Source organism: Gorilla gorilla, chromosome 6 (genome assembly GCF_029281585.2).
Source record: "Gorilla gorilla gorilla isolate KB3781 chromosome 6, NHGRI_mGorGor1-v2.1_pri, whole genome shotgun sequence".
In the NCBI taxonomy this organism is placed as follows: Eukaryota; Metazoa; Chordata; class Mammalia; order Primates; family Hominidae; genus Gorilla; species Gorilla gorilla.
Window position 1 is genome coordinate 27666992 of NC_073230.2, and position 22771 is coordinate 27689762.

The 22771-nt window shown below is 38.3% G+C and overlaps 1 protein-coding gene and 1 long non-coding RNA gene across 4 annotated transcripts in view; one reads left to right on the plus strand and one right to left on the minus strand.

Moving 5' to 3' along the window:
* Positions 1–18272, minus strand: part of MACC1 (MET transcriptional regulator MACC1) — a 310452-nt gene extending 292180 nt beyond the window's left edge. The window contains exon 1 of the mRNA XM_055392492.2: positions 18073–18272. The gene's annotated coding sequence lies outside the window, so the exon portion shown is untranslated. The remainder of the gene's footprint in view (positions 1–18072) is intronic.
* On the plus strand, positions 226–22462 carry LOC101144715 (uncharacterized). 3 transcript variants are annotated; one of them, XR_010134615.1, is made up of 5 exons: positions 226–442; positions 18562–18632; positions 19030–19137; positions 20347–20520; positions 22105–22462. It is a non-coding gene; the product is annotated as an uncharacterized lncRNA (long non-coding RNA). The 3 variants fall into 3 exon arrangements; XR_175024.5 differs by lacking the exon at positions 226–442 and adding an exon at positions 18216–18396 and having other exon boundaries at positions 20256–20520; XR_175022.5 differs by lacking the exon at positions 226–442 and adding an exon at positions 18216–18396.
* Positions 22463–22771: the final 309 nt, after the last annotated feature.

Sequence of the window (22771 nt, forward strand, 5' to 3'; positions counted from 1 at the left end):
AAGGTAGAAATGTGATCCACAGATAAAGAGTTGGCAAGGTTTGATCTTCTCCTGTTCATACTCATGGAAAAAGTAAGCATTGTCCTAGCCAAAGCTATGTAAAGCAATATTATGTATATTACATGGAGAAGGGACCTGGTGTGTGTGATAGTACTGGAGGCTTCAGTTCAACCCAGAAGAAAGCAGCGAAGCACTCAGCTTGCCTTGATTGGCAGAATGGATGCCTTGGCAACCACTTGGCCTGAAACCAACCTGCCCTCTCCAACACCACTATCCTCCACCCACACCCTTGTCACATAATCATCAGGAAGGCATGCTCTGAAATAAGGATGAAATGACAGAATGAGTAAGTCTTCAAATGAAACAGGAAGCACACAGAGACAGCAGAGCACTTATTAACATGAAATTAGAAACCAAAGTGAATGAAGAGGAACTCACAGAGGTGAGTCAAAGAGTACAGAGAGTCATTCAAAAATGACTTTTTTTGTTCTTAAAGTTAAGAAAAACTTATTTTTAAAGTAAAAATAGATATCTTAAAAATAAATTTAAACAATAAAATTAAATGTTCTATAAAATGAATCAATCAGAAAGTAGTGAGTTATACATGCTTTTATAAAGGAAAACGACCTTGCAAACCAAGTTTTAAGGCTCAAATGAATTAGCCAAATCCTATACAATTATTAACAAGATAGAGAATAAAGATAAACAAGTGGCTATACCATTATGTGTGTGTGTGTGTGTGTATATATATGTATGTATATATACATACATATATATGTATTTCCTTTTAGAAACGAAGATAAATAAAATTCATAATAAAATATTTATTCACAATAAACACCTAGGAGTGTGTGGGAATAACAGTTTTATTGGGGAAAGGAAATACAGGGGCTAACTGAAAAAACACGAAGAATCTTTTAAAAGATTACTAGATTACTAGATTTAAAAGATTAGTAGATTTAAAAGATTTAAAAGATTACTAGATTACTAGAAATGGACAGTTATAGATAAAGAGATAACAGTTATATCCCTCATTAACAAACACTATTAAGTTATACTTCAAAATACTGATAAATACCAAAGAAAACACACGATGACTTCCAAGGAAAAAAGACGTTACTGGGAGACCTTTGATATCAGTATTTCCTACCAATTTACTGGTCATAACGACAAGTCCTGGAAGAGAAAGTAAATTGTTGTCAAAATTTAACAGGCAAGAGTGCGTAGGTTAATTACAGGAAATTTTTAGTTTAGGAAACTGCCAAACTCATCACAAGACATGAGAGATGGAGTGATGTAATTACCTAAGAAGGGGGATGAAGTAATGCACTCAACCATCAGCACCTGATTTCTTTTTTGCTGGAGCCAGAAGAAATCTTTTCACTGATGCACAGTCAGATACCTGAGATATCCCCCACAACCCCAGCTAGAAACATGGGTGCTATCTAATCCTGGAAGTTTCTAAGAGCCATTCAATATTTTCATGCCTATTCTCTGCTTCCAGGCAGGGTGGATATCCAGTAAGAATACCTGAGTACCATATACTGGCCAGCATCCATTCTGACAGGTCAAGTGTCCATGCCATTCTCATTGCTGCATATTTTTAATATCATTTTGCATTCAGAAAAGTATCAACCTAAGCCTACCAAGGAAGTGTTCCTCTCCCTATTAAAAACTTCCAAGATGACTAGGTGTTATTTGGTGGGATGGATTTCTATTATTATGTTTTTTAATTTTAAAAAATATTCTAAAGGGAGAGAAGTGGTACTATGTCATCTGAATTGGTGAATCAAATTTAAGTGAATCTCATTGGTGAATGAGAGCTGGTCACACTCAAAAGAAGGATGTGACACAGTCTGAGGTTTTAACTAAAGAGAGGGAAGAAAGAAGCAGCAGGATCATGCAATACAAGAGGCCAAGAGGGGCTCTCAGCCCGTCCCCCCATGGACTAATTATGCAGAATTTATGAAATGGGTTCTGAAGGTTGAGCTATCTGGGTTCAAATGCAAGCTCCACAGTGAAATTTGTAGGGAGAAGCAGGATGAAGTGCTTCAGGTAAAAGGAAAATGATCCACAATGGTGTAAAAACAAGAGTGAGAAGAACTCGCTCAGAAAGCAGCAAGCACTTCAGTAAGGCTGAGGCATAGCAGTGGGGTAGGGGCAGAGGCAAGGATGGGGGAGGGGCAAGAGGGAAGGATGCAGAGAAAGGCAGAGGCTGGTCATGACATACTTATAACACAGACTGAGGAACTTGAACTTTAGCCTAAAGAAGACACAGAGGAGTTTAAGTTCAGTCAATGACATGATCTCATCTGTGATTTACGTTACAGGAAGGTGGAAAGCAAAAGTTGAAGCAGAGCTAGAAACAAAGAGCAAGGGCAGTGGCCTGAACTAGGAAAGTGGTTGTAAGAAGGGAGAGAAGTGGACAGAGTTCACCTTGTCCCTTGTTTTCGACTCCTAAACTCCAAGGATTATAAATTACCCTTTTGAGGTTTTGCACTTAAGACCACCTTAGATTCCATTTTTGAGATTCTGTCTCCAAGGATGCAAAATGTGAACCTTAACCTCTGTACCAGTTGGACCCATGTCTTCCTGTAGAGGAAATGAGTTTCAAACCTCACTTACTGGTAATTATTCTTCATGTTTTTTCAACTGGCCCCTGTATTTCCTTTCCCCAATAAAACTGGTTTTCCCACACACTCCTAGGTGTTTAGTGTGAATAAATATTTTATTATGAATTTTATTTATCTTCATTTGTAAAAGCTATCTGGGTTCAAATGCCAGCAGAAAATGAGTCTGGTCTCAAAACCATGTCCGCACATCCAAGCCAGTGAATAGTTTCTTCGACAATCATACCAAAGTGAAAGGATAGTGTAGAGAAGTGCAGTTATTTAGCAATTCATTAATGCTATCTAAAACTTCTTCCATTTGTTCACAGTCTTTTGGTTAAATCAACTTCTGTAAGTTCATTTTATGGATTGTAAAACGGGAAGTATTAGAAACAGATACAAGATTGTGTTTTCCATCAAAGCTATGACATAGAGATGGGCTTAGTTTCCTTCTTTTAGAAATTTCTAGATTCCAGAATACGCCTCTTTGTATTTCGGACATAGAGCAAAGTGGTTGATACATTTCATACTTGCCTTGATAATCAATCAATGTGTTTTAGAGGAAAGAAAATGGGACCCGGAACCAAAAAACCTGATCGAGCTTCTAAAACTCTCCAATCTTCAATTTTACATCTATTAAGTAGTAATAATAATAATTGTTATTCCCTTTCCACTATGCTTTATGAGAATTAAATGATTTACTATCTGTGATGAGAACCAAAAACTTTTTGATTTTGGAAATGTGCTATATCTGTCCTATCCAATCAGGTAGATAATAGCTACATTCATGCAGCTGTTGAACATACTTCATGTGGCTGTTGAATACTTGAAATCGAGCTAGTTTTACTGAGAAATTGAATTGTTAATTTTCATCAATTTAAAGGACACATGTGGCTAATGCTTACCTTTCTGGAAAGTGTAGCCCTAGAGTACTGATTCAGTTTCAGTTATTCCTAGTCTAAATTCATTAATTCTAATTTTGTTCTGGAAATCCATAGATTGTATGTTGTCTTTGTTTAAAAATGAATGTTCTCTTTATATGTGAGCAAAGATAAGTATGTAACCTTCTTAAAAGCAATTGGTAAGACGAAACAAAGTACAATTGTATTTTTGTCCACCGCTGTGCTTTTAAAAAATTTATTCATTGGGGGAAATTTTTTCTAATACCACTGATGAAATTTCCCCAGTTGGTCCCATGTATCTCCTGGTCACTCTTAGATTAAAAATAAAAAAAAGTCCTGGGTTATTTTAAGTTTCAAAATGCAGCATTATTTGTAAATTTTCATCAGCACCAATCTCCTAGGGCAAGACTGATCCTCCCCTCCCCACACCATATGGGTCTACAGCCTTTGGGGAAGAGGGATACAAGTGTGTATCTCCTCTTTTTCTACCTCACCTCTTCCATCGCCCAACTAACTAGCTAGCTGCTGCTACTGATGGCTCCGAAGTTGGAAGCTTTGACCCTCCTTTCGAGAACCAGCAAATATTTATTGCTGCTGCTGCTGCTGATGATGATGATGATGATGGTGTGTGCGTGCATACATGCACTTTGGAAGATCCTGAGAAGCTTTCAACGGCTATACCTATGAAGTGAATGATGCATCCAATTTTTAAGTCAGCTAAAGCCTCCCTGAGCTCTGGTTTCCAGGCAGGCAAACACACCAAGCTTTCCTGGAATGTGCAATGAGGTGAAACAATAGCATCCTTCATCTCCTTACCTACCCCTCTGGATTGGGATAGTCCTTCAAAAATCATTCTCACAAAATCCTCTCAGTGTTCATGCCCCCTTTATTTTTTATTGCAACTTGGAAGTCAGCGAGGAGCTCAAGATTTGTGAAAATATTGCCAATTGGGATTTTTGCCAGATACCTCTTTCTGGTATCTGAAATCAATCGTCTTGGAATCCTAATTAATTTTTTCAATTTAACAACCTGTTTCTATGCAAAAATGACCATTGTGGCTCTGGTAATAATAGCTAACGGCTGGAAAATTACATAATCATAATGGAAAGAGCAGTACCTTCATAAGCAATGTGGGCTCATCACTAAAATATATTAAGTAAAAAAAAGGAAGCCAGACATGTTTCCATTTGCATTTTAAAATAGAAGTTATATGTATGTACATGCTTTTATATTATCTTGATTTTTAATTATACAGAAGAATTGCTTTAGGTTTCTCCTTATTATCTTTATAAATACTATATTGGGATACATATTGAAGCCTGAATTTATTGCTCAATTTATTGCTCAATTCTTTTTGTTTGTTTGTTTTTTTGAGATGGAGTCTTGCTCTGTTGCACAGGCTGGAGTGTAGTGGCGTGATCTCGGCTCACTGCAAACTCCGCCTCCCGGGTTCATGCCAATCTCCTGCCTCAGCCTCCAGAGCAGCTGGGACCACAGGCGCCCACCACCACGCCCGGCTAATTTTTTGTATTTTTAGTAGAGATGGGGTTTCACCATGTTAGCCAGGATGGTCTCGATCTCCTGACCTCATGATCTGCCCGCCTTGGCCTCCCAAACTGCTGGATTATACGCATGAGCCACTGCGCCCGGCCTGCTCAATTCTTTAGGAAGTGATCTTTGAGTCTTTCTATTTGGCATATCTCAACCATTTTTTTTCAGCCTGAACATCCTGAGACATTGTGTCTCAATCCGAGTCCAAGTGAAAAGCACTTCCCACATAACTGATCAACTTGTTTATAAGATCAACCTGGAAAACTGAATGAAACACCAATGATAGAAAAAGTGAGTTTATATTTTTTGGTTAGGTGAGCTGTAACAAACACACTTTTCACAGGCGACTACAGAAAAATAGGTTGAATTACAGGCATAACATAAAAATTGCATTCACACTGTAAGTTTGTAAGCTACATGAAAATAAGGAGGAATTAACCACCACATCTTAAAGATGATACTTTATACTTGATATTCTAAAAGAAGTAATACTTGTACTGCTTTTTCAGTTTATTAAAATTATCCAAAATGAGGATGACCCAGTGAGCAGAGATTGTACATTTTTTAACTAGGAAAGGATAAAGAGCCTCTCCTAGCACCCTAGTTTAAGGATCTATAATTAAATTTAGATCTATAATTAAATTTAGATACCATGGTTATCAATGAGCAAGTTTCAGTAAATTTTTAAAAGTTTGATATATGAATTCATACTTTATTGGATATTAATACAATTTTTTTTAGAATGGAAAAAAACATGAAGAGAAAGTCTCATAAAGTTTTACCTCTGATGGATTTTCATGATGTCAAAACAGATTAGTTTTTAGCAATGTGCCTTGATCATAAACTTTTTGCTGTAACTTCAGTTGGGAGGAAACTAAGTCAAAAGCTTTTGCATACAATTAAAGTTAGGTGCTTAATTTCATAGCAAAAGAACATAGAAGTTGGAAAAAATAACTCAAAGATAACATATTAATAAATCACAGTATTACAGTAGATATTCTTAAAGTATATTTTCCAGGACAAAGCAGGAGTTAGGAAAAGCCCAGATACGAAGGGGCTTCCTTGACCCTGCTTGATCTGTGGTGTGGTCTGATTTGGTCATGATCTCAATTTCCTAAAACCACTTCATCACCTCACCTGTAATTCAATCTTTTTTTTTTTTTTTTTTTTTGTAGTCGCCTGTGAAAAGAAAGTTTGTTTCTTACAGCTCACGTAGTTACCAAAAAATATAAACTCATTTGAAATAATACTCTCCCTATTTTCCTGCTATTGCTTTGATCATTCTTCCCTGTTTTCTGTGGTGGCTCCTCCTGCGATATCTGTTTATTTAAACATTTCTCAAGGGTTTTTTGTTTGTTTGTTTCTTCTCACTTTCAGTAATCTCCTTGAGTCGTTCCATCCTTTTCCATGATTTGAAATCCCTATTTTTATGGGAAAGCTCAATGATGTTTGTCCCCAACCAAGACCCCTCCCCAGAGCTGCAGAACTGTAGCATTCACTTTTCTGACGTCTCCATGTGAACACTGTTTCCATGTGAACACTGACCCTACCCTCAGGCACCTCCATATATACCTCACATCAATATATCTCTTCTTCCTTATCTCCATCAACAAAAATGTCTATTTCTTTTCCTTAGTTCTGCCTTTTGGGATAGTTTCACAATCTTCTCTGTTGTTTTAGATGAAAATCTTAGAGCCCTCTTGAACTCCATCATCTTTCTCACACATTATCGTCATCTGCTTGGTAAATCCACGACCCAGGCCCCTTCTTTCTGATACCATGGTGCCTGCCTTGGGTTAGCCTTTATTATCTCCTTTCTGGGGTCCTGATCCCATCTTCACCACACTTGTCTCCCACATTATTGTCTCTTCCTTCCCTAAGTCATTCTGCCCATAGTGAGGACAGTCATCTTCCTGAATCACAGGTACAATCATGACATTCTAGTGCCTATCCCTGCCACTCTACTGAAACTGCTCTAGGCAAGACTTCCAGTGACATTCAAAGGACACCTTTCTATTTTATTTGGCATTGCTGTGACATGTGACACTGTTAGCTTTTCCCTTCTTGAGAAGTTCTCCTTCTTTGTCCTTATTCACTCTACCTTCCATTGAGATTTTCTCCTGTTTCTCTGGTCTCTCCTTTTTAGTCTCCTCTATGGCTGTTTCTTTCTCTGATTAAACTTTAATGTTATTACATCAGAGAGCAGCACCCTGAGCACCCTAATCTTATGCTGCAGTTCTTAACACCCCTGGGAGAGCCATCCACAGCCATGATTATAGCTACACTGAAGGATTGCTGACTTGCACATCTATTAATCTCTAAACCATTTGGCCTCCTGACTCCAAGACCTGTTCCATTGCTTAAGGAATTTCTCCACATGGATGGCCACAGGTATGTCAAAGTTGGCCAACCTCAACTTATCTGTTCTTCCTTCCAAACCTGTTTCTCTTGTCTTTCATGTTGAAAGGAATGAGGACATCCCCATCCACCCAGTTAGATACCTGTGTCAGAAACTGAGAGGTAATCCACAAGCAGTTTTATCTCCTCCGGCCCCCCAGTCACTGTTGCCAATCCATGAACTTCTACAAAATTAGTATCTCTAAAATCTTCTGCCACGTTCCATTAGTAATTTGACTTCTTTTGTGCAGGCTTTATTATTTTCTCACCTAGATTTTTGTGATAAATCTGACCTGGTAAACTGCCTCCAGTCTTTTCTATTTGCCCTTTAAATTATTTTTAGGATAATCTTTCTAAAATGCAAGTTTCATCAATTCAATCCATTGTTAACTTTTTCTTTTCTTTTTTTTTTTGAGACAGAGTCTTGCTGTGTCACCCAGGTTGGAGTGCAGTGGCACAGTCTCGGCTCACTGCAACCTCCGCCTCCTAGGTTCAAGCGATTCTCCTATCTCAGCCTCCCAAGTAGCTGGGATTACAGGCATGTGCCACCCCATGTCTGGTTAATTTTTGTATTTTTTTTTTTTTTTTTTAGTAGAGACGGGGTTTCACCATATTGGCCAGCCTGGTCTCAAACTCCTGACCTCAGGTGATCCTCCCACTTCTATCTCCCAAAGTGCTGGGATTATAGGCATGAGCCACTGTGCTCAGCCTATTTTTAAATATTTTAAAAGGACTTTCCTTCTCCTCTATAATATGGTCAAATGCTTTTATATGTTAGGACCTATAATTCAAATTCTAGAAATTTATCTTTAAAATAAATCAGATATGTCCTAGGATTTTTGAACAATGTGCAACATAGCGCTATTCACTATGTTGAATTTCTAATAACAAATATTAGGAAAAAAAGAGGTATTTTCATCAATAAAGGATTGTTTAAATTATGACATACAAATGAGCAAAATTTAAACTTGTATTATAGAAGAATACACAAAGATATCAAAATTATGAAATACATAGGTAAGTGAACTTAAAATATTACATAACTTTTATAAATTATCCATTCATAATATCTATTATTGGCATTAAAAGGTTAACAGGATATACACACTGATATGGTTTGGCTGTGTCCTCACCCAAATCTCATCTTGAATTGTAATCCCCATAATCCCCATGTGTCATGGGAGGGACCCTGTGGGAGGTAATTGAATCATGGGGGAAGTTTCCCCCATGCTGTTCTAATGACAGTGAGTGACTTCTCATGAGATCTGATGCTTTTATAAGTGTCTGGCATTTCCCCTGCTGGGACTCATCCTTTCTCCTGCCGCCCTGTAAAGAGGTGTCTTCCACCATGATTGTAAGTTTCCTGAGGCCTCCCCAGCGTGCAGAACTGTGAGTCAATTAAACCTCTTTCTTTTATAAATTATCCAGTCTCAGGTATTTCTTCATAGTAGTGTAAACATGGACTAATGCAGTAAATTGGTACAAGAAGTGAGGTGCTGCTATATGGATACCTGAAATGTGAAAGTGACTTTGAAACTGGGTAACGGGCAGAGGTTGGAACAGTTTCGAGGGCTCAGAGGAAGACAGGAAAATGTGGGAAAGTTTGGAACGTCTTAGAGACTTGCTGAATGGCTTTGACAAAAATGCTGATAGTAATATGGACAATGAAGTTGAAGCTGAGGTGGTCTCAGATGGAAATGAGGAACTCATAGGGAACTAGAGTAAAGGTCACTCCTGGTATGTTTTAGCAAAGACACTGGCAGCATTTTGCCACTGACCTAGAGATCTGTGGAACTTTGAACTTGAGAGAGATAATTTAGGGTATCTAGCAGAAAAAATTTCTAAGTGGCAAAGCATTCAAGAGAAAGCAACACATAAAAGTTTGGAAAATGCATAGTCTGATGATGTGATAAAAAAGAAAAACTCATTTTCTGGGGAGAAATTCAAGCCTGCTGCAGAAATTTGCATAAGTAACGAGGAGCCAAATGTTAATCACCAAGACAATGGGGAAAATGTCTCCAGGGCATGTCAGAGACTTCAAGGCAGCCCCTCCCATCACAGGCCCAGAGGCCTAGGAGGGAAAAACAGTTTCGTGGGCAGGGCCAAGGGCCCCACTGCTCTATGCAACTTTGGGACATGGTTCCCTGTGTCCCAGCTGCTTCACCTCCAGTCATGGCTAAAAGGGATCAAGGTACAGCTCAGGTCATTGCTCCAGAGACTGCAAGCCCCAAGCCTTGGTGGCTTACACATGGTGTTGAGCCTGCAGGTGGGCAGAGGTCAAGAATTGAGGTTGGGGTACCTCTGCCTAGATTTTAAAGGATGTATGGAAATGCCTGGATATCTAGGCAGAAGTTTGCTACAGGGATGGGGCCCTCGTAGAGAACCTCTACTAGGGCAGGGAAGAAGAGAAATGTGGGATTGGAGCCCCCACACATAGTCCGCTCTGGGGCACTGCCCAGTGGAGCTGTGAGAAGAGGGCTACTGTCCTTCAGGCCCAAGAATGGTAAACCTACTGACATCTTGTACCATATGCCTGGAAAAGCCACAAACACTTAATGCCAGCCTGTGAAAGCAGCTTAGAAGTGGGCTGTACCCTGCAAAACCACAGGGCTAGAGCTGCCCAAGGCCATAGGAGCCCACCTCTTGCCTCAGCGTGATGTGGATGTGAGACATGGAGTCAAATGAGATCATTCTGGAACTTTATGGGTTAATGACTGCCCTACTGGATTTCAGACTTGCATGGGGCCTAGAGCCCCTCTGTTTTGGCCAATTTCTCACATTTGGCATGGGTGTATTTAACCAGTGCCTGTACTTCCATTGTATCTAGGGAGTAACTAACTTGTTTTTGGTTTTATAGACTCATAGGGAGAAGGCACTTGCCTTGTCTTAGATGAGACTCTGAACTTGGACTTTTGGGTTAACGCTGGAATGAGTTAAGGCTTTGTGGGGGACTATTGGAAAGGCATGATTGTGTTTTGAAATGTGAGAACATGAGATTTGGGGCAGGGGTGAAATGATATGGTTGTGGCTGTGCCCCCACCCAAATCTCATCTTGAATTGTAATCTTCCTAATCCCCATGTGCTGTGGGAGGAACCTGATGAGAGGTAATTGAATCATGGGGGCAGTTCCCCCATGCTACTCTTGTAACAGTGAGTAACTTCTCATGAGATCTGATGCTTTTATAAGTGTCTGGCATTTTCCCTGCTGGCACTCATTCTCTCTCCTGCTGCCCTGTGAAGAGGTGCCTTCTGCCATAATTGTAAGTTTCCTCAGGCCTCCCCAGCCATGTGGAACAGTGGAACAGTGAGTCAATTAAGCCTCTTTTCTTTATAAATTACCCAGTCTTGGGTATTTCTTCATAGCAACATGAGAACTAATGCACACACAAACCTTAAAGGTATGCATCCTTGGTAAGCATAATTGTGATTTGTAGATTTTCTATAGTGAACATGCAACACTTTTGAAATCAGCAAAAAACACATTATTTTATAAAAGTCTAAATCAAGTCGGCAGATTTTTTCAAGCAAATTTCTTTACCCAAAAAAGCATCTTAGAATACCTTCCACTGTCTCCCTCTCCCTCTCTCTCCTCACTGCACATCCACAGCCTAGGTTAGGCATCACTGTCCTGTATAAACCTCTGGCATAGTTCTCACATTGTATTACAAGTTTTATGTATGTATTTGTCACTTTCATCGCACTATGACCTCTTTCATCCGTATGTACCCAGTGCTAAGCAAAATACAGTTAAAATACATGCTAACTGAATAAATGAATGAATGATGCTACTTACGTCACAGTGACCTATATTGATTCCCCACTGCCTTCAGGAAATAATGTGCATGCTTCTTAGGCTGGTATTTGAAAATCCTTCAAAATTAGATGTTACCTATCCTTTCAATCTTTTTCTTTTCATATTTTGCCCCCATTTCCCCAAGTACATCTCTTAGCACTGCCATCAATGAGGAGGGATGGCATCTTTCTTGTTCACTGCTATATCCCACAATGTAGCCCCAGAACCTCTTAATGGATGGTCAGGAATTATTTGTTTAATTAATGATTAAACAGATTAATTAACTTTCTCAAAAATATTCTGTAGTTGCCACTTTCCCATATTTTCTAAAGAGCTACTGCCTCCAATTTTTGCCTCATTAATTTCCTCTGTCAAGACTCCAGGGCTTAGTAAAGTTTAGTCACCTGTAAGAATCATTTTCCAATCTTCCTATGCAAAACTAAATTCTTCTCAGTACAAATATAGCACTTATTTGATATCTCCCTCCTATTATGTGTGTATGTATGCTCTTTTGATATTATTTATATAGTGTCTAGAGTCTAAACTTTTAAAAGTTAAGGATTGTAATAATTTGATGTCTCTCTTCTCAGTTTGCTCCCATCTATCATTTCTCAACTGTCCTAGATGGAATAGACTAAAAATCTCTATTTACTAACTATTAACATAAGGATTCCTGGGAATCAGTTTCTTCATCTCTAAAATAGGTATAATAGCATTATCTGCTCCTCCCAAAAACTAATTCAATAATATAATATAATTAATGTGTTTGGCATATAGTAAGTACTCAGTTAGTACTAATAGTTACTATCAATATTATCATTATCATTATTGTGATTAATATGATTAATACTAAAGTAAATGCCTGTTAAATGGAAAAGTCATATGATTAATACTAAAATATAATAAATACTAAATATAATATACTAAATACTAAATACTAAATAAATACTAAAATAATAAAAGTCATATGATTAATACCTGTGGAAAAGTCAGTCAATCTCTAATGCCACAGGTTGAGAAATGGAGAGGTTGATTTCAGATCAAATTTTGCACCATATTTTAGAAATGGGAGTGTTCCAAACATATCTGAGTCTCCCAGATGCCACAAGCTTCTGGCTTTCAGTTACATCTGGAAAGGTTATTTGATTAGAACATTTGAGATAAACAAGTATGTTTAGAATAGAAACAGGAACTCCTATTTTGGCTGGGAATATAATGTGTTATAAATGTTTTGGAAAGCAATTTCTCAATATCTCCTAAAGTTGAAGGTACACACACATGCCCACGGTTCAGAAAATCAGTTTCTGCAAATATTCACTAGAGTGATTCTTTCATTTGGACACAAATAGGAATGTGCTATAATATTTTATAGTACTACTTATGATAGCAAAATGCCATACAGCCGGAAAATAAGTTGTGCTGTAAGAATAGACATGGATTAACCTTAAAAGTATAATGTAGAGAGAAAAGAGCAAGTTGCAGATGAATAATGTATACTTTATTGTTTCCACAAAATTTTCAAACATTCAAAACAATATTATAGACTGTTGTTTATGGATATCTTCACATACACAGCAGTGGAAAGAATAAAAGCATTTAAAAAACAAAAGAATAAAAACATACACTGCAGTGATATCAACAAAGATAGGATAGCGGTAACCTCTGAGGGTGAAAAGAGAATAGGATTAAGGAGGGTACTTTTTTATCTTTAATATTTTATTTCTTAAACTGGGAGGTGAGTACATAAGTCTTTGCAATATCTATCTTTAAATGTCTACTACATATTATATGTATTGGGGAAATATCTAAATTAGGTGTCTTCCCAGTGGAAATGGAAAACATACAAAACTCTTCTACTATTCCTGGAAATTAAACCTGATGTCTGTTCTGGCTGGAGATGAAGATGTTTCTGTTTATTCCAAGGAAGGCCCCTATAAAGAAGCCTCTTATCTCTGGGCAAGGTGGTGGCCATAGTAACCAAGAAAAAACAAAACCTGGGAGGAAAGAGTCAGCATGCCCTTCCTCTGCCTTCCCATCCCTGAGTACCTGAAGATTCTCTCTTCAGCTCTCTTCTCCTGGAAACTTGAGTGGGGCAGGAGGAAAAGCGGAGCTAGGTGTCATTTTAATAAGGAACATACTTGTCTCCTCCATTTATCTGGCCCTCCCTGATGGCACTCCAGAATTCCAATCCCACATGATTAACAACATAGTTTACCTTTTCTGCTTGAAGGTCCATTCTCCTCTCAATTTCAAATCACCTGAGATACAAAGCTGCATTTCCCCACAAGAACCAGTTCCCTCTCCTTTCCTTCAGTGCTACTGTCCTTCTCTCAGACCACCAAGCTTAAAAACTCCAGATGCCCAAACAGCAAAGATGGCAGCCCGCTCCTCCCTCTGGGAGTTCTGGCCCAGGGAATTTTCAAATTTCTGTAGGCCGAAGAATACTAGCGGGAGTGGCTGGAGACCCCAGTTGGTAGGTTCCACCTAGTAAAAAGAAATGAGATCAGGGACTGGCTTAAAGAAGCTGTATGGTCATGTTTTCGTAGAGCAGCTGTTCTGTGCTGGGATACCACTTCCACCTTGGTCGACTTGACATGTCCAAAGCCCACAGGCTGGAATAATTAAGATGTGGAAAATGCAAAGATGGTGGCCCACCCTTCCCTTTGGAAGCTCTCTTTTCAAAAGAAGACATACATGTGGCTACCAATCATATGAAAAAAAGCTCAACATCACTGATCATTAAAGAAATACAAATCAAAACCACCATGAGATATCATCTAACACCAGTCCGAATGGCTGTTACTAAAAAGTCAAAAAATAACAGATGCTGGCGAGGTTGTAGAGAAAAAGGAACGCTTATACGGCATTGGTGAGAGTGTAAATTAGTTCAGCCATTGTGGAAGACAGTCTGGCAATTCCTCAAAGACCTAAAGACACAAATACCATTTTATCCAGCAATCCCATTACTGGGTATATAACCAAAGGAATATGAATCATCCTATTATAAAGACATATGCACACGTATGATCACTGCAGCACTATTCACAATGGCAAAGACATGGAATCTATCTAAATGCCCATAATGATGGACTGGATAAAGAAAATGTGGTACATATACACCATGGAATACTACATAGCCATAAAAAAGACAAGATCATGTATTTTGCAGGGACATGAATGGAGCTGGAGGCTATTATAAACAGAAAACCAAATACTGTGTGTTCTTACTTATGAGTGAGTTAAATGATGAGAACACATGGACACATAAAGGGGAACAACACACACCGAGGCCAGTTGAAGGGTGGAGGGTGGGAGGAGGCAGAGGATCAAGATAAATAACTTGGGTACTAGGCTTAATACCTGGGTGATGAAATAATCTGTACAACGAAGTCCCATGACATAAGTTTACCTATGTAACAAACCTGCATATGTACCCCTGTACATAAAATAAAAGTTAAAAATAAAATAAATACAAACTCAAGAGCAGCTTGGCTGTCAATATAATTATTATTATTCAGTTTTCTTTTTTATTGAATGACTCCTTCATCCCCTGCTTCTTTTCCAGTTTAATTCCTACCACTCTTCATTTATTCATGTTCAGTTTATTGAAACCTATTTCCAAAAAGCTCTCCTGGTGTCATATTCCCCATGCTCCAATCCTCCTGCACACTATGCCCAGGAGGAACCCGCTAAAGTACGGATTTCCACAGTTGGCTCCTGGTCAGAACCATTTTGAGCCCCCTGTTATCTAGCCGCTGAAGAATAAATCCCTTTAAAGCTTCCACAACCAACCTTATTCCAGCATTATCATCCAAAATCCCCTAGAATACCCTCCATGGAATACCCAGTATCCCTCCTTTCTTTCCAGCTACACATAAAAACAGCCCATTCAATTTCACTTCCTAATTCTTGTGCTTGATATTCCCCCTACTTCAGTGTTTCCCAAACTTCACTCATTCTGGTACCTCATCATGATTTTTCCACTACCAATTGCCACCTGAACTACTTTTTACTTAATATTTCCTGTAAATTCACTCTTATTTTAAGTAAGACAAATATTTGAAAGGTTAATGTCTATTAGTACCATAAATGAAAAAAGCTGATATCTGTTGTAATAAATAGGCAATAACTATATATAAATGTTATTTTAAAGCAGTAATTAAATTAAACTAAGTACTTTTTGCCTACTAACATTTATTGCTTACTCTGTGAGTGTTATAAAGGAAGCTTAAACAAGTGTTTGGAGAAGTTTAAGTCATATCAAAAACAACAAAACTTATTTCTGAAGAATTGAAAGTGAGTCAAAAAATATAACTTTCTCAATCTGTCATCTTAATGTTATTGTTATTGATTGATCAGTCCATATGTTTCCGAAAATCATTTAATGTGCGAAAGTTTGGAAAACACTGCTGTACATGAGATACTTTCATGACCTTTTCCTGCCCATCTCAACTCTGCACATTTTTCCAGGCCTGCTTAAAGTTCCACCACCTCCCACAATGTCCTCTTGAAATTCAGGGCACTGTGACTGCCCCTTCCTCTGGCAGCCTGGGTATGCCTTTCTTCTGTGTTTTAGGAAGTCACTCCACTCTGCTTCTGAAGGACTCGTATACATCTCAAGTTTATTTATTTATTTATTTGGTCTCCAGTAATTATAGTTGAAAGAAAGGTTTTTGAAGGTGTCTTTTTAATCCCCTGATACTGAGCATCACACTTTCTGTGGAGTGACTCTATGAACAGCATGAATGACTAATGAATTAGTACTTACTCTCTTTAACTATTTATGAGGTCATATCTCTGCTAGCAGATAAGGATCCCCTCAAGGGCTGTGCATGAGTTTCTTCTAGCCTCTAAACCCAGCCCAGGGGGAGTATATTGCACGATTGCTAGAAATCTTTGTCAATTGAATGAATGACACTTCCTAGAGACACTACACCATAGACGGCACTTGACAACAACAAAAAAAGCCACCCTTTTAGAAGTATACAGTGTTCAGTGCCTCTGCAGCTTTCCTCCACCTTTGGAGAATTACAAGTTTCATTCTAATGCTATCCTGGACTTGCTGACATAGGGTTTACATTTATTAATATATGACATACCACATATAAAACTCTGCACAGTCATCTGAAATGCTGGTTGTTATCACCTTCAGTTACCACCAAATGCCATAAGGGATGTTTAGTCTTAATAGACACCTAGGCATATGTGTGGTCTTTCAAGAAAGAATTCTCTAAAAATTCAACAGACATGTCTTCAAGTTCAAAATTAGTATAATTCCAAAATGTCTTTTGTCCTCCAAGTCAGCCAATACATTTTAAGATAAGATGGTGTTTAACAAACTTTGCCTTAATAGTTTTTATTATCTCTAAAACACAAACAGATAAAAATATTCGATTTGTAAATTAGCTACAAGGAAGTTGAGAAAACTGGAATAAATAATATTTTTGCTTTAAGTTTTAAAAATGAGTCATAACTAAAGCTTTTAAGCAAATTGTAACTAATAATTATGACTTCATAATTTCTAGATTCTGTACACTACCCATGAAATCATATTAAAAATCGCTATTATGAATAAAAGATAATCACGTAATTAAGTTAAGGGGGGCATAAAAGAATCACCACTGAGGTTAAGACAACTTTAAGAATATACCTGAAATTCATCATTATCACCCAGTAATTGCCATGTAAAAACCAGACATTAACATAGATAAGTCAATATCAATCCTAAATTAGACCCACTGAATATAGACTTAAGACATTTTTAGGGAATTAGGAAGACCTTTAATAAATGGAAGGCATTGGAATTTTCACTACATGCTTTTTGATCTTAAAAATAAATTTTTTAAAATCTATCTTTATTAATTGTGGTAAAAAACTTAACATACAATTTACCATCCTAACCATTTGTAAGTGTTTACACTTACAAATTTTAAGTTCAATAGTATTAAATATATTTACATTGTTGTACAGTCTCCAAGTGTTTTCATCTTGTAAACTGAAACTCTATATCCATTAAACAACTCTCATTTCTCCTTCCCCCAAGCCCCTGGCAACTACCATTCTAAGTATCATTTATGTGAGTTTGACTACTCCAGATACCTCATGTAAGTTGAATCATCCAGTATTTGTCTTTTTGTTTCTTTGGTGTGTTTTCCAAGCTTAATTGAAACTTAATTAGGATGAAGCCAAGTTACCCTCCATCATGTATCATCTGTCTATTCAGTACAATGCACTGTGCTAATTTAATGCCCCCCTTAACTTAATTACATGATTATCTTTTATTCATAATTTAATGCTATTAACCTAATGAGGTAGGTTATGCACACACACTTTACAGATGAGGAAACTGAGACTTTGCGAGGTGAAACATCTTGTCAATGGTCATAAATCTAATAAGCAGTGGGGCTGCTGATTGCAACTTTATCTATCTTCAAAGCACAGTCTTTTTAACATACCTGTATGCTTTTTGAAATATTTAAAGTTTTTAGGGGATTTCAGCCATCTACATATTTTAAGCAACTCATAGAGTGTTTTGTTTTTGCCTTTGATGGTTAATGTGACCTGGGTGACTCCTTTTTTTAAAATAAACTACTTTATTCTAAACCATGTCTCAAGGTATTATCCTATTCTATGTCATGAGGTTTATTCTAACACATGTCCCATAAGCCCACAGAATACCAGTTACCTTCCCTTTATTTAAGCAGGACTTGATTTGTTAAGCAGTTAGTTTGTTAAATTTTTCTGGAAATTATACAACTTCCTAGTGTGTAGCACATATCAATAGTGAAAGGAATATTATTTTTAAAAAATCAGCACTTACATTTGTGGAAGTGATCCCAAGCTTCTTCAGTTCAGACACATGGTTTTAGTGAATAGAAGTCACTCTACCAAAACCGGGTACTCTTCAAACATGCCTTGCTCCGTACCCAGGCAGGCAACTGCACCCCTGCTTCCTGAGCCACCTGGGACTTGAAGTTCTACCAGTGTGGCTCCAAAGCTGCCCAACTAGAAACCCCAAAAGGCAAGAGAACTACGATACCCACAATTCAGGCTCCTCACCCGAAACCAGAAGAGGGCGTATGGCTAGAGTTTCACCCTAAGAAGAAAGGGGAAGCAGGTGGAAAAGCAATTAAAAAAAAATCAGGTGAGTATATCTAAGAACCATCTGTAAATATAATCTTATTTCCATGAAAGGAAATAAAAGTGGTTTAATGTTTGCCAGGGAGTAAGAAGGCACCCTCAGTGTTAGCAATAAGTAAAAAATATTTATGCAAACAAATCCTCATGCAGCTGGAACTTGCCCCACCAGATTCTCTTTCGGTGATTCAGAGCTGAAGGTGCCTCACTGCCCTGTGGAACAGGTGAATAAAGCCTTCCCAGGTGAGTGACAGTGTCTAACTAGTTCCCCCTTTCCCCCTACATCAGCACTGTGATTGTCACTCAAAGACATAGACATATAGACATAATGGAGACCTTCTGGCATTTCATCTTCTAAAATGCTCTGGATTTTTAAGATAACACTTTAAAATGTGGCTTTTAAAATGTAAGCAAGAATAAAGTTTTCTTGATATTTTCTTCCATTTTACTTTCCATTTCTGTGTTTTGTGTTTTCCTTCTGTGTATTTTGTTCAAAATTCAAGAAAGAGAAAATTAGGGGAAAGGGGAAAAAAAGTAAAACTTAGTAAAATGAAATGTGCAATAATTGTTTCACATTTTTTTCCAACATCAGCAACAGACAATGTTAAAAACAAATGTGTTTCTCTATTTGTTCATACAGCATCTCTCTCTAGCCTATTATCTCCTGTTAGACACAGCCCAGAAAATGAATAGAGACAAGTCCTGGCTGGGTCTGGGTTCAGAAACATAATAGAAGGATTCATCTAAAGTAAGTAGATGGCAGAATGGTGACAAAGAAAAAGTTTCCTTTCCCTTTTCTGCACTTTCTCTCCTACTGTTCTAACCACCCCTTCCTCCCTGATGCATCCCGGGCTGTCATGCTGCCAGATCACCTAATCCACCCAGATTCCCTTTGAAGTTTCCCCTTGACTCATCCCACAATCCAAACTGAGCTGTTCTGTTTCTCTTTGTCACAGGTACCTCAACTGTCTACCAGAACCTAGCTTTCCTTTATGTCATTATATTATTTCCAAAACAAATGGTTCTTAATTTCCCCAAACCCTACAGAGGGCATTCTGCATGGCATTTCTCCTCCCTGAAACCGTTTTTGCTTATCTTGAAATGTTCAGAGATTTCATTTTTTCCAAAGCTCAATGAAAAACACTCTTCATCAAGATGTCCTCCTCAGTTTGTCTTAATCTGAGTTATTCTCTTTCTCCTAATCAATTTCATAATATTGTATCTGCTCCTCTCATAACACATTGTATATCTCATTTCATTGGTTTACATGGGTGTGTGTGTACCTATGCAGTCTTACATTCCTATTTGAAGGCAAGGCCTCATTGTATCCCTACCTCATTAACTCATTAATGTACAAGTAGATGTTTGTGATAAACAATCAACGCATAAAATAACTGAGATGTTAACTCTAAGGTGTGTGTGTGTTAATGCCTAATGCCATCTTTATCTCTCCCGGAAAACATTTACATTTAAAAAGCTACCTAAATGCCATGCATGAATTCCCCTGCAGTCTGGTCTGGTGTGGCTCCCACAGCCTTTATTTGCAGAAAGGCAAAGTATTAAATCTAGCAATTGAACCCTTGACAGTACCCGAAATGAAAGCCCTAGTGGGTCAGCACTCACTGTTTACCAGCTCCAATCCCTGCTGTGCACCTGCCTTTCTAACAGCTCCCCAAGGACTGGGCTCCCTAGAGTCCTCAGTCCCATGGTCCTGGAAACCTGGCCCTACCTCTATCTATGATTTTTTATTATCAGCTCCAGCATTTATGGATCCCTTCTCCTATTATCTAATCTATGGGCTCTAAAGATTAAACTGTGCACTTTGGACTATTTAAATAGTTCTGAACCACTGATCTCCTCCCTCAGGGAAGGGAATTCTTTCCACAGTTGCTAGTTCCTCACACCTCTGCCTCTATGGGATTCTCCTGGTCCCCACATGCTCTGCTGTGTCTTCTAGCTGTCAGCCACTGTGGAGGAAGTGAACCTTCTAGATTCTGCTGACTCATACAATGAGTTTTGTGTGGACCATCAGACAAAAGGGCTGGCTGGTGAAGGTGGCTGTTGTCTGGAAAGTCCTCTCAGCTCTCCTCTAATTATGTCATAAGGACTGGAGGCCCCTTAGCCTGCTTGTGTGAGTATCACCAGCTATGTAAAGTTGGGGCCTTAGCTCATCCTCAGCACATGGCTCAGGATCACTTCCTTAAGAAAGTCTCTTCTGACCTCCTTACCCCTACCATGTTTCTTGTACTGACTTATGCAATGGTCACAACCAACATAGCAGCTGAAATCCCAATGACTCACTGTCCCAGCTGCGCTTGTAGATAAGGGAGAGGCAAAGCACTTAGAATGGCAATCAGACATGGCTATCTGGGACCAGGAATTAGGAACTGCTGACACAAAGAAGCAGGGACAGAAGAGAACTCACTCTTGTGGTGAGCAGAGGCAGCTGTGCAAACAACACGCTGTTCCGGATGTGACTGTGGTGGCCGTGGGGTGCAGAGTCCAGGGCTCATGGCGTTGGTCATGCAAATTGTGGTTCCTGGGCCTTAGCAGAAACAAGGAACCTATTCAGTGGCATTGCTTTGGGGGCTGCTCTGGCTTCGTAAGCTGTGTGCCTGATTCTTAAGCCCCTCCCAGCAATTCTGGGACTGAAGTTTGGTGTGTTGCTCTTCAGTTTAGATCTGCCACAGTCATTTGCTGTTGCTTGAAGCTAAAAACTCTGAGCGATACGAACCTCTCACACAACTCTTACCACGTTGTCACTACCTACCCCAGTATATTTAGATTCCATCAGATCAAGTACTGGATTTTATTTATCTCTAAATATCCTAAATCTCCACAGTGCCTGGAGTACATGTATATATATTTGACCTACATTAAACTGGTCAATAAAATGAGGAAGTCTTGCTTAAAGTTCCTTCTAACTTAAAATTTGCCTGACCACATGGACGCTGTCAGGTTGCTCATTAATGCAGAGGTAATTTTTTTCTCTTAACTAGGGTTAGAATTTAGACTCTACCCCTTCTCTGTATCTCAGAGGGAGCAGAACTAGTGGTTTCCTACACTGGAGAGGGAACTCAAACACACAAGCTATTGCTTATTGTTATTTAATAATCAAAAGGATTTTTGTTTCCTTTTTTCTTTTTTTTTTGTATCCTTCAGCGACCTATGTCGTATGTTAAAGTCACTCATGTTTGGCCCCTGTAGTACAAATATACCAGAAAGAGTGATAGGAAACAGCATATTCCCCCCTTGTTCAGATTTTTCTTAGTATGACATTATCTTGGAAAGAGAAAGGCCACATTTGTAAGCTTGGAAGAAAGTTCCCCCTGGAGTTTTTTCTCTGTCCTGTTTCAGTATGTATTGACTCTCAGAACCCGGGCTGCTATGACATCCGTTTTCTGGGTCACTTTGTCCCTGAGTCATTATCATCCTGTAACTTTCTGAAAACATTTGACTATGCCATTTACCAGTTAATTTCAGTGAATAGCTGAAATCATAGTAAAATGTTAGGGCCAGAGTAAATTTAGGTCAGATTGATTTTATTTCCCCACATTAAGAAAGTGAGCCAAGTTGTTGTTAACAATTTCATAGTTTCCTTCATCACATCTTTTTGGAGCCTTACTCAACCATAAGATGAATCATCCATAAAATGACCCCCACAAAGCTGTGGTTTACATGTTCATCACTCTTTTCTGTCATTTGTTGCTTTCAGGATAACACGCAAGGAAATACGGGCCAACTCTTCACATGAGCACAAGATATTTCCATGCTAGCCTTTTGCAAGTAACAACAGAGAGAGCTCTGTGCAGTTTTCACTGGAATGCCTATGGTTTGCTTGTGTCATAACTGTAATCTAAAGAGTTGTCCATTTGTTGATTCCTTTGTATTTGTATTGGTAGAATTGCCACTATCAAACCAAGATCTTTAGCTGTCTTTGTATCAACTTCTGTGGAGCTTATGTGATTTTCCAGAAAATTTCCAAGGTATAGTTTTGTCCCTAAGTCCCATGAATATGTAATATTTTGTGTCTCTCTATTAAAATAGCACTTTTTGTACATTCCATTAACAAATATATGTGTATGCGTCTGTGTGTGGACAAACATATCAATTACTTCACCCACTTTAGGGGGAAAAATAATTTACTCTGAGTTTCTGGAATACCAGATAGTGAGTAAGTTCTTTGAGAATGGAATATCAATGTTTAATTATATTCTATAAACCCAAGACAAGGGGGTGGCAGATATTTCTAATTCATTTTCCAATATGTTTAGATAATAGGCTTCATTATATATATATGTAAATATCTTGCACATTTTTAAATTTTGCACAAGAAAATGCAAAACTTTTAAAAAATATTAACATCTATTCACCTACTGTTA